Consider the following 16,549-nt stretch of genomic DNA (forward strand, 5'->3'; position numbering starts at 1 on the left):
CTGCTGTGTTCTTAACACATTGCCAACACTTGGTAAAGTGATTCTTCATGGTTACCATGGCTTCAGTCTTCCACAGCATTGGCTGAGTTGCCTTTTCTGGCATTATTCATGCTTTGTTAATGAAGGGATCTGGAGAGTCTCAAAAGAATTGCCTTTTGGTAAGCACTAGACCAACTGGAGACCAACTGGAACTTTGTAGACTCTAGGTTTAGAAACTAGTACTTTTCACTTCTTGAAATATGTATATATACACACATACATAAAAAATACATGGTATATATGTTCTTGCCCAGAGGGTAAGAAAATAATACACACTTAGCTTCTCCCAACCCCCATCAGAATTACATTCCCTTGCCTTTCTCTAAAGATGCAAAGACTATGTTGACTGTGTTTGGAGAAAGTGAATGAAAGGCTGTGTTAACTGACCTCAGCTATAGTCTCTACAGGACTCTGCTGTTACAGGATGTGCATAGAGCTGTAACTGCACATTGCATGACTAGAACAGTATTCGATACTGGGCAGTGGTGGCTCACACCTTTAAGCCCAGCACTTGAGAGGCAGAGACACAGACAGGTGGATCTCAGTTGGGGCCAGCCTGGTCTACAGAGTGAGTTCCAGGACAGCCAGGGCTACACAGAAACCCTATCTCAAAAAACCAAAAAAGAAGAAACCCAAAAACCTCACAACCAGTTTTTCACACTTACAACAGTGTTTATGGGGTATTTGTAAAGGATTTGAGTAGGCACTGTAATGAAACTTAACAAACCAGATGGGAAAGATACAGTAATAGCCACGGGGGCAGGGAAAGGGAGCAATTCAGGAAAATAGGTTTAGCTAGAATTTGTCAGAATTTTGGCATATGAGCATGTTTTCATAGGATGTATGTATCATAGACAAACACTTCATTTTATAGTAACAGTGTTAGGACAGTCACATGCTTAAAAGCAAGTCATACTTTACTGAAGTCTATCACTATGTAAGAGTATAAGGATATAAGGGTTTCCAGTTTCTCCATTTAAAAATGTGTGGGAGAGAACAGGTGTGAAAGGTGACAGACGACTGGCCATTTAGGGAACAGGTTAGACTTGGGAAGGTGAGTTCCAGGAGGGTAGAAGCAGTTAGGATGCACTCTGCATTCCATGTCCTAAGGCCTAAACACCTACCAGATTAAATGCTGGTCCTGCCCTCAGACCCAACCAAGATGGCGCACAGCATCAAAGCAGCGCCCTTGTCACGTGTGAACCGGGTCTAGGGAGCGCCCGGGTGTGGGGGGCGTGGCCTCGGGAGAGGCGGCCAGGCCCCGCCCTTGGGGGTGGGGCCGGGGTATCCGCGGAGGAAGGGGGCGGGTCCTAGAGGCCGGGTACTGGGCGGCGGAGGCTGCAGCTACCTTTGAGCGCTTGCCTCTAGGACGCCTGGCGCTGCCGAGGTCGGGGGCGGCGCCCTGCTGCCGCTGGGCCTTCGGAGATTCCTCGCAGGTGAGCGCCCACAGCCCACTCCGCGGGGAAGGATCCCCTTTCCCCAGCTCCAGCTCCCCTGCACAGTTTGAGGAGGAGTCTCTGTTAGTGCGCCTTGGGAAACAGCCTCTTCTGGTCTGGATGTGTCTCTGCGGGGCGCGGGTTTCGTCGCCCCTCGTCTTTGCTGTGCCCTGTGCCCTTGGGGATGAGGATGGGGGACGATGCCCGTTTTGCAGGGAGGGTGTAGAGTTCGCCCTCAGCTCCATCGGCTTCCTGGGAGGGGGCAGCCGTGTGGACTGCGCCCCCACATCCTCTCCAGGAGTCAGAGCAAAAGCGCCTCTGGGCTTGGGGGCCAACTCTGCTCCTTTGGGCGAGCGCTTGTGAGAGGCTGAGGTCTTGGTTCTTCCCAGGGGTCTTCATCCTTCCCGCGTGCCTCTTTACGCCCTTGGTTACTATCGTCAGCTCTGCATTCCTGGAACTGTCAGGGTGTCAGGCCATATCAGAGATGCCCCCCATCTCCGCAGTGCTGGGGAGGTGGGGTGGAAGGAATGGCCAGCCTGAGGCCTGGTGGGGGTGGGGATGAGGGTGGGCGCAACAGGAAAAGACGTTCGTAATAGAGATTCCTGAACTGGTGTGGGGTGGGGGTGAGGGGCCGGTTCGTGAACACAGTAGGGGTATTTTCCAGCACGGATGTTGAGGGTTTTATGGTGGGTAAGAAGGGAGGTCGGGCTGGAGGACTTGGAAATGTGTTGTAGGTGGTTTCTTTGAGAAGGAGGAGGGATCTAGGACTAAGTGCCACTAGGTGCTGATGTCACCTTTGAAGAGAGATGTGTTGGAGAGGAGGAGAGTTGAGGCAGCTCAGTACTTGTTCTCGGATAGCAAGTGGTTAAGGGGCTATGCTTAGCCTGACGATTCCCCCCTGGTGTGAGCTTGAGGAGGCTCCTCCAGGAGCCAGGTTTCAGGGACTTCCTGCAGTCCTTTCCAGAGTTGTCGGGATTGACATTTGGTACTTTGTTCAATATTGAGTAAACAGTTATTGGGCACCTACTATGTGCCAGACACCATGCTTGCTGCTTGGTCATCTAAAAGCAGTTTAGGGCCATGGAGCAGATAAATGGTACCTGAAGTAGGTTCGAGTAGGCACCACCTCTCCTATATACAATTTAGTTACATTGCTAGTTCACTGGAAAAAAAAACCAACAACCAAAACACCCCAACTGGATTCCAACCCACAGAATCCCCATCACGGTTAACTGGCTGTACAGTCTTCAGTAAAAATGACAGCTTGAATGATTTTCATTGGCTCTTTTCTTAGATTTTTGTGCTAAGATCTGAGGAGGCTTCCCGAAATGAATGATGTCTCAAAGTAATGAGATGAGGGATAGCACATTGGTTATCAGGGCTGTGGTAGCCTTAGACACTGTGTAGTAGGAGACCCCATCTCTGGAAAATGAGTGGGTATGGGAGACTGCTGTGAGGGGAGTTCTCATCTGGAGGTGTTCGGGTCTGTGCTGCTGAGCATGTCATGATGTCAGTATATGAGCTCTGCCCCAGCAGCTGGCTTGTAAAGGAGGGATGGAGGGGCAGAGTAGGGGCAGGCAGGCTCTTGGTTTCTCCTCGGAGTTGATGGTTGAAATCTTAGCCTTGGAAAGAGTTATGAGGTTTGCTGTGGGACCTTTCTGAGCCTCTGAGGATAGTAAGGCTAGAGCAGGGGAGAAGATGGGTAGCTGGGCTGGGATGGTGATGAGGTAAGGGTGAAGGGTCAGGAGGGCCAGGGAGCTGGGTGCTAAAGGGACTTTAAGGGATAGGGAAGTTAGCTGAGGCCTTGTTTTGCCAGAAATACTCTCCCCTGGGCCTCAAAGAGCTGTATTGTATAAAGTTGGTAGAGGATTTGCTCTATGAACAAGGTGTGCTGTGCTGACTGAGCAGTATAGAGAGGTTGTGTGTGTGTGTGTGTGTGTGTGTGTACACATGCATGGTGTGTTTGTGCAAATGTGTGTGCTGGAAATGAGGAGTATGAAAGACTGAGAGAGAAAAATCTGCCACAGAGTCTGGGTCCCACATAAGGAACTGGAAGAAATGGAGGAGCGGGGAGTGGGGTCAGAGGGAGAGACAAATGTGTATTGCAACCACATAAGTCGCCATCTGTCCCCTACCCCCACCCCCCTGGCCTGCTAGCTCACTGACCTATAATTAGCTCTGGAGGGCATCCGATGCTGGCTTACAGGAGTGTGGCACTTTGGGTGACCAACAGACAGAAGGACACTGGGAGTGAGGGGCTGTGGTCCTACGCTAAGGACCCAGGACCACGACCCGTCTGAATTCTGCAGTTTGAGAAGGGCTGTGTATTGCTGGGGTGGGAAGTGGCCTTAGGGAGCTGAGGATGTCAGTGAGGTAGAGCTGGCGGAGGAGACAGTGGTGGGGCTGTATTGCTGGGGTGGGAAGGGGCCTTAGGGAGCTGAGGATGTCAGTGAGGTAGAGCTGGCGGAGGAGACAGTGGTAGGGCAAGGGAATCTAAAGGAGGGTTATGTGAGACTTGAGGCTGGCAGGCACTAAGGACTTTCCTTCTGTCCACTCCTGGCTGCTGCCTCACCACACAAACGTGATTGCTGCCTGGGTTGGTACTCACATTGCAGATGGGCTGAGGTGCTGTATAGCATGGGGGCTTCCTTCAGGTATTTTCTGCTCTCCCAGGAGAAGTCAGCTCTAGCACAGGGCAACTGCGTGCCTTTCAGTTGGGGACTGAGAGGCCCAGGCTTAGGGTCACGTCCTCTGAGAGCTTCAGTTGTTCCTATTCCAGGTGGCGCTTAGTGCTGACCCCAGGCTAGACCAGAGATAGCTCTGTACAGATATTCTCCCAAGAAGCCTGTGCTATATCTTACAAGTTTTCTCCATCTGAAACAGTACTCTTTGAGTGAGTATTGAATTGAATTGAAGTCCTTGGTCTTCTGGTCCCCTGGGTTCTATGAAGCAGGGCCTCCTTGAAATTAGGATATTTATTTAACTTGCAGCAGAGAAGTGCTGGATGTAGTGTTACATTCCACTGGGGGAACTGGCAATAGATAACATGGAAATCCTTAAATCTGTCATAAAGCAGAGTATTTAGGTTTAGGTGTATGACCTTGAATGATACAACAAATGTATAGATTTAGTGCATCTTATATATACATATTTTATTAATTATAGAACTATATGACATGTTATTGTATGGCAATTGAAAAAAGCACTCAAATACTTTTTAAAAGTTTTAATTTTTTAAATTTAATGTGTATGGGTGCTTTGCTTGTAAGTATGACTATGTGCCAGGTGTGTCCCTGGTGCCTGTGGAAGCAGAAGACACTGGATCCACCAGAGCTGGAGTTAGAGACAGTTAGTTGTTAGCCACATGTGGATGCTGGGACTCAAACCCTGGGTTCTCTGGAAGAGCAGCCAATGTTTTTAACCACTGAGCTATCTCTCCATCCTCCTGAAATGTATGTATGCATGCATACATACATACATACATACATACTTATTTATTTATTTATGACAAGGCTTATCTACATGGCTCTGGCTGTCCTGGACCTCACTATTTAGACCAGGCTAGCCTCAAACTCACAGAGATCCACCCGATCTGTCTCCTGAGTGCTGGTATGTGCTGGTGTGTGCCACTGTGCCCAGCTTTGAAATAACTTTTTAATTGTCAGATGAAGTAGTTAGTTTGTATTTAGAGGCTTTTGTTGCTGTCTTGCCCAGCCAATGAGTTCAAGTCTCATAAATTAGGAATGCATGTGTGCTCAATAGCATTTCATGTAGCACAAGCTGGCCTCAAACTTGCTGCATAGTTGAGGATGACCTTGACTTTATTTCTGCCCCCATACTCGAGTGCTAGAGTTGCAGATGTGCAGTTCTGTGCATATCTGATGAGCCTCCATGGCCATGAAAAGACAGTTGTCTTTTCAGAGGGGAAATAGGTTTCCATTAACTTTTAGAAAAACTTCCACAGAATAATGAGAGTCCCCTCGTGTGATACTGAGCTCCTTATTCCTAAGTAAGAAGATGTGAAGGGCACACAGGAGGGGGAATGTGCAGCTACAGGTAGGTGGGGTGGTGGTGGTTGGGCAGAGGTGAGAGGTACAATTGACCATGGTGGTTGCTTTGGAAGAACACTTTTCCATTTCGGCTTAGAAGAGCAGGGCTGAGAGTGGACAGTTGGGAAGCCTGGCTGTCTGAGATTGGGTTGGGCTGCTCCGTGCTAATTGACATTCTGAGGGATGACCTGGGGTGAACCCAGCCTTCTCTCATGGACATGGAGACCTGTGCTGGGAGACCCTGCAGTGCATCCCTAGTAGAGTGAGGTAATCGAAGGGAGGCTTGGGCCTATTCTTGTGATCTCAGCTCACACAAGACTAGGGCAGTATGCTGAAATCTTTTGGCCCTATGAGGGCAGAATACTGGGAACAAAGAGAGTTGTTATTTTTTCATCCCCATCCCTCTCTCCTCTCTCTCTCAGACATTCTCACATAGGTTCACTTAGACTCTTTCATGACCAACAGTGCACTTTCATGATCACACACATACACATGAGCTTTCATGGTCCCACTGTGCTTTTAGGAATATACAAGACTTCTTACCTCCTACATGCATATGCCTGTCCTTACCACACACACTCATTCTTGTGACTGTGCACATGCTCACACACCATCACGTGTAGTCATGAGCTTGACCCATAATTATAACCACACATATCTATGACTCATTGTTTATGTTTATGAAATGTTTATACATGCACTGGCTTTCATGCACACACTCAGGCCCTGATTGTCATGACCATACTCTCTTTCTTTCTTTTTCCTCCCTCGAGACAGAGTTTCTTTGTGTAACAGCCCTGGCTGTCCTGGAATTCGCTCTTTAGAACAGGCTGGCCTTGAACTCACAGCGGTCTGCCTGCCTCTGCCTCCTGAGCACTGGGAGTAAAGGTGTGTACCACCATGCCTAGTTTCATGACCATACTCTTACTCCATTCTTCTCCTCTTCCTAATTCTCCCATGGCTACACATATATACCAAGCATTCTCAGGACTACATGCTCACATATTTGACTTCACAGAGACACATGACCCCTTCATCCTCTGTTTCATAAACACTTGTACACATGCTGTTTTTACACATACACACACACACACACACACACACACACATACACACATACACACACACCATACACACACACATACACACACATGCATACACACATACACACACACACCATACACACACACACACCATACACACACACATACACCATACACACACACATACACACACACATACACACACACACACCATACACACACATACACCATACACACACACACATACACACATACACACATACACACACACACCATACATACACACACACACACACACACATACACACACACCATACACACACACACACCATACACACACACACATACACACACATACACACACACACCATACACACACATACACACACATATACACACATACCATATACACACATACACCACACACACACACATACACACACATACACACACATACACACACACACCATACACACACATACACACACACACACACACCACACACACACACACACACACACACACACACACACACACACACGCCCCTTTACAATGCTTGCATTTCTCAGTGGTTCTGTATCCTGATGCTTCCCCCTAACACCTGTCACACTCTGACCAGGACTGTTTGTTGCAATGTGATAACCCCTTAATCTTAAGACTGACTCACTAATGCAGTGACTTCTGAGCATTTATTTTTTTTCCCTTGCCAGAGAACCCTGTTGAACATTTGTCCCACACAGATCCCTGGCTTTGAGAGATTTTTATTTTCCAAATATACCATACCCGGTGCTTTGTTTCTTCTTTTGAAAACTATTTGAGAACGCTTGTTTCAACAGATGACTCTGATTAGTAGGAGATGCCTAGAATGACTGTCCTCGTGATGAGATGGAGAAGCTGAAGGTTGTGTTCAGTGCTGCTGCCTTATGTCTTGGCTTGGGTGATATACCATCTCTATGAGATACCTGGAGTGTGGAAAATGGTTGACAGACCCCAGTGTTAACTTTGTGACTGTCCCAGGTCTATTGTTCTGTTGCATTGATGTTCCAGTTCTCTGGTTGAAACTTTATTTTAGCAAAACAGGAGGATTGTATCTTGTATCTTAATAGGCAGTCCTTAAACCAGGAATTGTCAAATCAGGTTTTAGACTAACATCCCTTTAATACAAATGGAACCTTGATCAAGTGTCCCGCAAAAGGACAGGTTTGTAATCAATGAGATTGAAGTAAGAATAAAGGGCTTGTGGGCTGTTGAGGTGGCACAGTGGTTAAAGGTGCCTTCCATGAAGATTTGACAGCCCGAGATTGAACCCCAGACCCCACAGTGGAAGGAGAGACCTGACTCCTGAGAGTTTCCCTTGACCTCCATATGCACGCTATGGCAGGTACTCACCAGGCCTCACATATGCACACGTACAACAGATGGAATTTAAACAAAGAAATAAAAGCGAGTTTAGAGCCCTCCAAGTTGGTCACACCACTTCCACCATGCCTGCCCTCGGAAGCACTGTCGGAAAGTCAGGTTTACCACCTCTGCAGTTAGAGAGAGTCGTGATCACTGGAACTGAGTGTCCCACAGGAGGGACTAAGCTGACAGGTGTGCCCGGGGTAGAACTGGTTTCTACCAGTGCCCCGGTGTGGTTGTTTGAAGTACCCCCCTTCACTGTCAAGAAGGGCGTAGATTGGACAGGACATTGTGTGCTCACAGGTGAATTGGACTATCTTGGGAAGAACTGACCCATAGCTGTCTTCTTAGGGAGTAGCTAGAAAGTTGGACTTCAGAGATTCTGGCCTAGGGGAGCCTGTTGGGTCAGCCAGGGCCTCCTCCTGTGCCCACCTGAATGTGCCAGGTATTAGGGAGGGCTGAGTGCTAAGGCTGGCATCTGGTGCCAACTTGTACTCTGATCACATTTGATACCCTTTCAGAACCCCTTCTTGGCCATTTGTCTCCCGTGAGCCTCTTGACAACCTGTGGGATCCCTGAAGTGTTGTGTATTGTGTCCTTTCTTTGTCAGACTTAGACAGCAGAAATGCAGAGGCAAGAATTCCCTGCTGGTCTTGTAGGAGGTGCCGAGGACTGGACACGTCTGAAGAGTTTATGTCAGACCGCTAGCAACTCCCAAGTAAACCTTGTCCCAGACTTTAATTCTCTGGGAATGGCTTCCTGAAATCAGATAGATTTTCTGGTGGGCTCATCCTTGAGGGCCCCAGGAGCCTTTGGTGCTGAGAGTTAACACAGAGTTTGTATGGCTAGGAAATGGTGTCCACCTTTCCGGGATGGTGACCTGTAATTCTCTGACAGCTGTCTGAAGTGGGGGCTGCTAGCTATCACTTCCATCTCAGAGAGGGAGACTGAAGCTTGGAGACAGTAAGTATCTTCCCAGCTCCAGAGTCTGCCTTTTAAGAAAGGAGTGGCTCCAGGGTGCTGGAAGACTGTAACTTTCAGAGGGTGAGGTCAATGACCATAATTCTGGGCCAGGATTTCCTCCTTGGAGTTCCTTGAAGTCTATCAGGAATGAACTTCTAGAAATCCCTCCAATTATCCACAAGTGTGTTCAGTTTCTTTCCCATGAAGGCTTGCTGTTAGAGCTTCCAAAACTGCCTAGGGTTCTTTTTTTTTTTTTTTTTTTTTTTTAGCTGAGAATCGAACCCAGGGCCTTGCACTTGCTAGGCAAGCGCTCTACCACTGAGCTAAATCCTCAACCCCTGCCTAGGCTTCTTATGTAGGGTCTACAGAGTGATGATGTAAAGGAAGGCCAGTGCCAGAAGGAGGTATAAGTATAGGTCTTCAGCCAGGCAGTTGTGGCGTATGCCTTTAATCCCAGCACTCAAGAGGCAGAGGCAGTTGGATCTCTGTGAGTTCGAGGTTATTCTGGAGTTCTAGGACAGGCTCCAAAGCTACACAGAGAAACCCTGTCTGGAAAAACAAACAAACAAACAAACAAACAAACAAATAAACACCCAAAAGTATAGGTCTCTAAGGGGCAGCCCTCCCCTTTGGGAGTGGATCAGCTAAGGCTCCATGGATGAAGTGTGGGATGAGATTGGACAATCCAGGTTCATTAGAAGAGGCAGGCCAGGCAAGGTCTTGATGAAGAGAGAAGGAGGAGAAGCTCTGGCTGAGAAAGAAGGACAGAGCCAGATGGTGGTGTCGCACACCTTTAATCCCAGCACTCGGGAGGCAGAGGCAGGTGGATCTCTGTGAGTTCAAGGCCAGCCTGGTCTCCAAATTGAGTTCTAGGAAAGGCGCAAAGCTACACAGAGAAACCCTGTCTCAAAAAACCAAGAGAGAGAGAGAGAGAGAGAGAGAGAGAGAGAGAGAGAGAGAGAAGGCAGGTGAGCAGTCTGAGGGCACGAGCAGATGGTTGTTGGTGCCACTGGGGTTAAGGGATTCCAGAACTCGGGAGGGGTGGGGAGTGTGATTAGAGCGTGCAAGTGAGTTGGTAGTGGGTGACACAGAAAAGACATGATTCTGTGTGAAGTCAGCTGAGGCAGGAGGAAGTGGGTGGGGCTCTGGAGACAGGTCATGCCAGTAGGGAAATGACCACCTTTGTGAATGATGATGCAGACCCTCCCCAGGCTTGAGGACAATGTCAGAGGAAGGGCCTAAGCTAGTTCCTCACAGGCCACCTGTCTCCGTCATCCTCATGGGTGTGAGACAGGGCATTCTCAGGGACGACAAGAAGCCTGAAAGACCTGCCCCACTTTGGTGTTAGCTACACCTCTAATCCTGATTTTCCCTTTTGTCTGTGGGGGCTTACATATGTGACCCAAGTCTCAGTTATCATATCTGAGACATGGGTAGAGGGATTGTGTCTTCCTTGCGAGGAGCTGTGAGGATGAAGTAACACCATTCTAGCATGTGATAAATGTCTACACATCATCGTGGCAACCATGATCCTCATTTTTCTGGGTCACCACTTCCATGTCCTTAGACTTGCCCCCCCCCCCTTAGTCTAGGGCGTGTAAGACCCTCCTCTTGGCCTGCTGGCTTTGAAGAAGCTCCTGCCCTGATGCTCCTTCTTCAGCTCATGGTCTATTCAGGTATGGGCGTAGTTCCGATCAGCTTTGCTGTCTTCTTTGCTAAGCTAGGCAAGTGGTGAGGCCTGCCATCTGGTCGGGCAGTAGGGAGCCAGGCCTGTGTGAATACATAGCCAGCCAGAGCATCAGACTGGAGTGTCCATCCCTCCTGTTTGTCAGGGGAAAAGGGGGGTGACTTTAGGGAAGCCAAAGATGCCTCAGAGATTGCCTTTTATGTTTCCGAAGCCAGAGGCCTACTTTTCAGACACCCCTCCTCCTCAACACACACTCACACCCACTCACTCTTGAGCCTTCTTCTGCTGTTCACAGCCTGCCCCACACCCTTCCTGGCAAAGCCCCTTGCAAATGCTGGCTTTGGGGACTGGCACTTTCTCTTCTGAATCAAGACCTGTGAGTTTGGGAGTTGCAGCTTCTGCTAGGCTGAGATGATAATTGCACTATTTAAAGCTGGCTGCGGAGCCAGAGACACCAGTGGTCCCCCATGTGGCTAGTCTAAAGTTTCTTTGGCTCACCCATGGTGTAATGATTGGGGTGGGTAGGAGGTCCTTCACGGTCCTCCAGGGCTTCCTGCCTGGCACCCTTCTCTGGGCTCATCTCCAGCCAGCTCTAGGTGCCATTTCACCAGAGGAAGTGAAGGTGCCACCTGGCGCCTGGTTTGCAGGGAGGCTGGGAAAAGGCTCTTGGCTCCGAAGTCGGCTTGTCAGTTGTCAGAGGGGCCAAGAGGATTTGGGGAGGCTGGGTTGCACCAACTGGCCAGCACCTTACACTGTTCACCCTGGTCTCACCTGGGAACTTGAGCATCATTTCTTAAAAGAAACTTTCCAGATGAGGTGGGGTGCCATCATGTGACATGGCCGTGAACAGGAGCGTCGCAAACACCCAGGCTTTCCTTAGCCCCATATGAAGGCAGTTCCTCCTCTGACATAGTAGGGTACTTTCTCCCCAAAGCCAGACAAAACAAGGGCTGCAGGCTCCTTCTTACAGCCCAGGCGTCAGGAGTGGTACCATAGCCGAGTTCATGCAGCTGGACTCTGGTAAAACTGCACCCTGATTTCCTAAGGCCTGGCTCTAGACTTCTTTGTGCTATATTGCAGGATCCCTGGGAATCTGGCCCTGAAGCCATCTGCAGGGTGCCGAGAGTTTCTGAGAATATTCTCCCGCTCCCCACTCCCTTTCCCACATTTCTTTTCCTTTCTTTCCCCCTCTATCCCCCTCTAGTGACCAAGGCTAGGACCTTGTGCATAGCAGGTAAGCCCTGTATCAATGAGCCACACCCCAAGCTCCATACTGCTCTTGTCCACAGGACTACTTCTATACAAGGGGCCTGGGCCTAGCCTTCTCTTCTCTTTCAAGCTTTCTTGGAAAAAAACAAACAAAAAACAAAAACAAAAAACCTTGGGAAAAAAATAAAATTAAGAGGTGTGTGGTGCCGTAGAGAGAATGTGAATCTGCTGTTGATGTGTTTGGAGAGGGAAGATGGGACCCTGGGACTTTCAGTCTCCACAGCCTGGAGCACTCAGGGTGAAGGGGTTCTGAAACACTGGGGCGGGGGGAGAAATTGCTGTTGTTAGCATCCCAGAGGGCAGCTTATGAGAGTGGAGCGGCAGTCCATCTCCTGTGTTCCCAGCTGCTCTGGGTTGGGGAGGGAGCATGGGCTGCCTGACCACAACTTTCCACCTTGGTTCAGCTGGTGGAAAGGATCCCCATGTCTATTTCTCCATCTGGGAGGATGTGTGTTTGCCCTAGGTCTCTCCATGTTCCCTTGTCTGCTCCTCACCCCTGCCTTCGTGTGTGTGTGTGTGTGTGTGTGTGTGTGTGTGTGTGTGTGTGTGTGGTGCCTGCTTGAGCTGTGGCTCCCCTGGAAATGTCTGTGAGCTCTGGGGTTTTCTAGCTGCTTCTCTGTCTCCTCCTCACCAGTCTCCCATTTTTGCCTATTTTATTAGGACTCTATTTTCCCGTTGGGCTCAGCTCTGCCAGAAGCTCATGTCTCATCTCTCTCTCTCTCTCATACTGGATCTTGACCCTCCAAGATGCCTATCTTTACCTGTTAAAATGTGCATAGGCTGCCCCTACGTATTTAGAAGGGGGTGTGTAAGGCAGAGAGGACAGCACCACTGATGTAGTTCTCCAGGGTACCCATCATTGTGTTGGGACTTTTATGTGGTTTTGGAGTTCTCCTCCAGTGAGCCACCTGAAGACACTCCCTCTGAGAACTGATGAAGCCGGTGGCCTAACCCTGGCCAGGGAGGTTAAAAACTGAAGGTGGGCAGAGAAATTCCCAGGTGTATCCCGACTGCCATATCCAGCCGTTCTTTGCTGTGACTACTGGGTCCCTGGGCTGTGCATATGCTCATGAGCTGGTTGGTAGCACCAGCAGTGGGAAGTTACCTAGACCAAGGGAGTAGATTCCTAGGAGTAGGCTGCCTCACACGAGGTCTCCCTCTGGAAGCACCACATTCATTCCCACCCCCACATAGACCTGGAGCTTCTCTGTCATTCAGTCCCCAACAAAGAGGTGGAGGCTGCGGATCTACTAGGTTTGCACAAATTCTCCTTGGCAGACTTCAGAAGTGGGCAATGACAAGCCAGCCTCATCCCTGAATTATGGGCATCCTAGCAGGTCAGGGCTCTCTGCCTGCCCCAGTGCCCAGGCTGTACCTCTCCAAGACTTCAGCCGTATTCTGTGGGACTCCCATCCTCTAAGCCTTTTAACCCCTTCTGTAACCTGCCTTGGCTGGAATGTGAGAGAGAAGGCTATGGGGGGGGGTGCAGAGACCCCATTTCCTCTCCTCCCACCTTCAGGTCTCAGGAGGACTCTGGGCAGCCTGCCGGCTGCTCCCCTACCGCTGACTGAATCATTTCTATATTTGGCCAGCAAGCCACGTGGGTGGGGCACCACTGCGGCTGCACTTCTGACAGCTGCAGGGGGTGGGAGGCAGGGGCTGCAGGCACAGAGGCGAGGCAGGAGGCATGTGCATTCTTTGGGAAAACTAATGAGGTGCCACCAAGGTGAGTAAGCCCCGAGAGAGGGTATATGCCAACACTCCCACTCTCTCCCACTCTGGTTCGGGGCCTGCCTCCTCTGCCCCTCCCCTGATGCCCTTCTCTCTTTAGCTGGTCCTCACAGCACTCTCTTCTCCCACAGACCACTCCGCCCTCCAGAAACCATGGGTGTTGCTAGACCCAGCTGGGATTCTGCCAAGCTCTGGTGCTCAGTCTAAGACAAGGGTTGCCTCCCAGCCCGGCTCGCCCAGCCTGTCATGGCCACACGCCGATGCCTCCCGCTTGTGTGGGGACACAGGGCACCCAGCCCCAGCCCTGAAAGGTTAAGCCAGGCCTTCTGGCTCCATTCCACAGGGACACTGCAGGCCCCAGGCTTCTTTCAGAGCAAGAGCAACTGATGCCATGGGAGAAGCCCCTACCCACCTGTCCACTTGCCTGGCACTGCCTGTTCTGAGACCCATGCCCCGGGTCCTTCTGCAGGTGCCAACCCTGTGAGTTTTCCCCATCCCCTGACCCGACGCTGAGAAGGCTCTGTCCATCCCCACCATGTGTGAGGTGATGCCCACAATCAATGAGGGGGACCCCCTGGGGCCCCCCCACGGTGCGGACGCTGACGCCAACTTTGAGCAGCTGATGGTGAACATGCTGGATGAACGAGAGAAGTTGCTGGAGTCCCTTCGGGAGAGTCAGGAAACTTTGGTAGCCACACAGAGCCGGCTCCAGGATGCCCTTCACGAGCGAGACCAGCTCCAGCGCCACCTGAACTCTGCCCTCCCCCAGGTAAGGATACAGCCTCTCCCTCCCCAGCTCCTTTGACTTCAACGCCTTTGGGCCTTCAGTCCCTCATCAGTTTGCACATCAGATAGTAGAGTCCACGGAGTGTTTTCATCTCCATGTTCCTACATAAACCCTTTCCCTTCCAAGAGCCGCTGTCTAGATTGGCTTTACCCGGAGAAATGAACGCAGAAAGAAAATCCTGCCGTGACTGCCAACAGTAGGGGGCCCAGACTACCAGTAGGTGGCGCCCTAGACTGGAAAGAACCCTCATTTCTAACTACATCTCACCAGAGACTAGGAGTTGACAGGAGCGGGAAGCAATCAGGGAAAGTCGAGAGGAGAGAAACCTTAGAGACTATCTTTTCCGCTCGCCCTCCTGCGCAAATGCAAACAAGACATCTTATCATCACATGGATAATTATAGGCTGAGCTGAACCTCGAAGCCAGGTGTCTTGCATCCCATTTCATGGTCCTCAGCAACACCTCCAGTAGCTAAAACTTAGTCACCGTTTATTGCGCACCTTCTGTGGGCTAGGCGCTCTGCAGAGATGATCTCAGCCAAGTCTCCCAACAAAGCTGGTGCTGTTAACACTGTCACTGTGTTCTACCAATGATGAAACCGAAGCCCAGGGGGAGCAGTCAGTTGCATATTGCTATGCAGGTAGTAAGTAGCAGTGGGAGGATTGGGTACCCCCGAACCCCCAAGACATTGTCTTGTTCTCTGTTTTGTTTCCACGTTACCACATGGGCTCTGGAAATCTGAGTTGCCTCCTGCTTGGTACCCATTGGGTGGATATTTTGGGGGGGGGGGGGGGGGGGGTGGGGTAGGGTGAGGATGCATAGAGGCTGGAGACAGGAAATAGGAGCACAAGTGCTTGTGTGGTCTGCCAGGTCACCAGGTCCAGGGAGGCTGGGGTTTGTCTGTCTGTCTGTACGTACAGTACTTATGGAGTCTACCTGGCCACCCTGCCTTCTCCACCTCTTCTCAGGACAGAGGTGGGTTTGGATGCAATGCACAGGCCTCCCTGAGCCAGTGGGGCACTGCTTCGATTTGGGGAGGCAGCCCCAAGACACCAGAGAACCTGAGCCTCAGCTGCAGGCCCTTTCTCCAAATTCAGGGAGAACCAGGGCTGGGCCTGGATTGCTGAGTTTCAACCTAGGAGCCCAGCGTCTTGTGATGGCTTATGTCTAAGAATATGGTAGAGAGGAGGGGTGGGCACGTGGGCCCCTCCTGCCTTGCCCATCACAAGCCCTGGGCGATGTATGTACACAGGTTCCATAGCTGAGTGGGGGAGAGCTGAAGTCTGTCTGATTCCAGGTCTCCCAACCTTGTACATTTGAAGATTCGTAAGGGGAGGGGTTAGGTCTCTCATCACCTACCCACAGTGATTGACAAGCATCTGATGGTTTTCAGGGAAGGATACTTCCACTGGGGAGTCTGGGAAGCCCCTGAGGAGGCCGAACCCTGTGGAGATGGACTTTGGAAGTGGAGTGTGACCTCACCAGGGGTGTCAGAGGGCTGGGCTGTGTAAGGGGAGGGAGTCCTGCCCAGTGAAGGTGTGGTTCCTAGATGTTTTGTCGGTGTTTGGAAACAGTAAGTCACGCAGGTGGTCTAGGGCTTCGGGTCCACAGGAAGGATTCTCAAAGCACTATCCCCTTGTCACTGCAGACCAGGCAAAAAGGGACAGAAGGAAGGGGCAAGGGACCAGAGAGCAGGGCAGGAGAAACTGAGGACTTCTCACCCTATTCCTTGATTACTACCTTTCTATCAAGGCCACAGCCAAAGTGAAGGAAAGTTAAAGATTTCATTATCTGGAAGCTGAGGCCTGAGCCTGATGCTGCTTTGCCCCTTAGCTTATACACACACACACACACACACACACACACACACACACACACACCTAGAGAAAGGACTCAAAGGCATGCCCACACCTCATGATACCATCCCATCCCATCCCATCCCTAATGGGCTATGATGCTCTCCTCTCCTCTGCCCCAAGCTGGGCAGCTACCTTGTTTCCCTACCCTGAGATACTGTGCCTCCCTTTCTAGCTCTAACTCATCCGATAGCCTCCTGTCAGGAGGATCCCCCAAAGGACAATGCTGTCCACAAAGTTGAACACAAACTCCTCCTAGTGTTCAGACTTTTCTCTCATGGCTTTTTT

The sequence above is a fragment of the Onychomys torridus genome, chromosome 11 (assembly GCF_903995425.1).
Source record: "Onychomys torridus chromosome 11, mOncTor1.1, whole genome shotgun sequence".
Taxonomy (NCBI): Eukaryota; Metazoa; Chordata; class Mammalia; order Rodentia; family Cricetidae; genus Onychomys; species Onychomys torridus.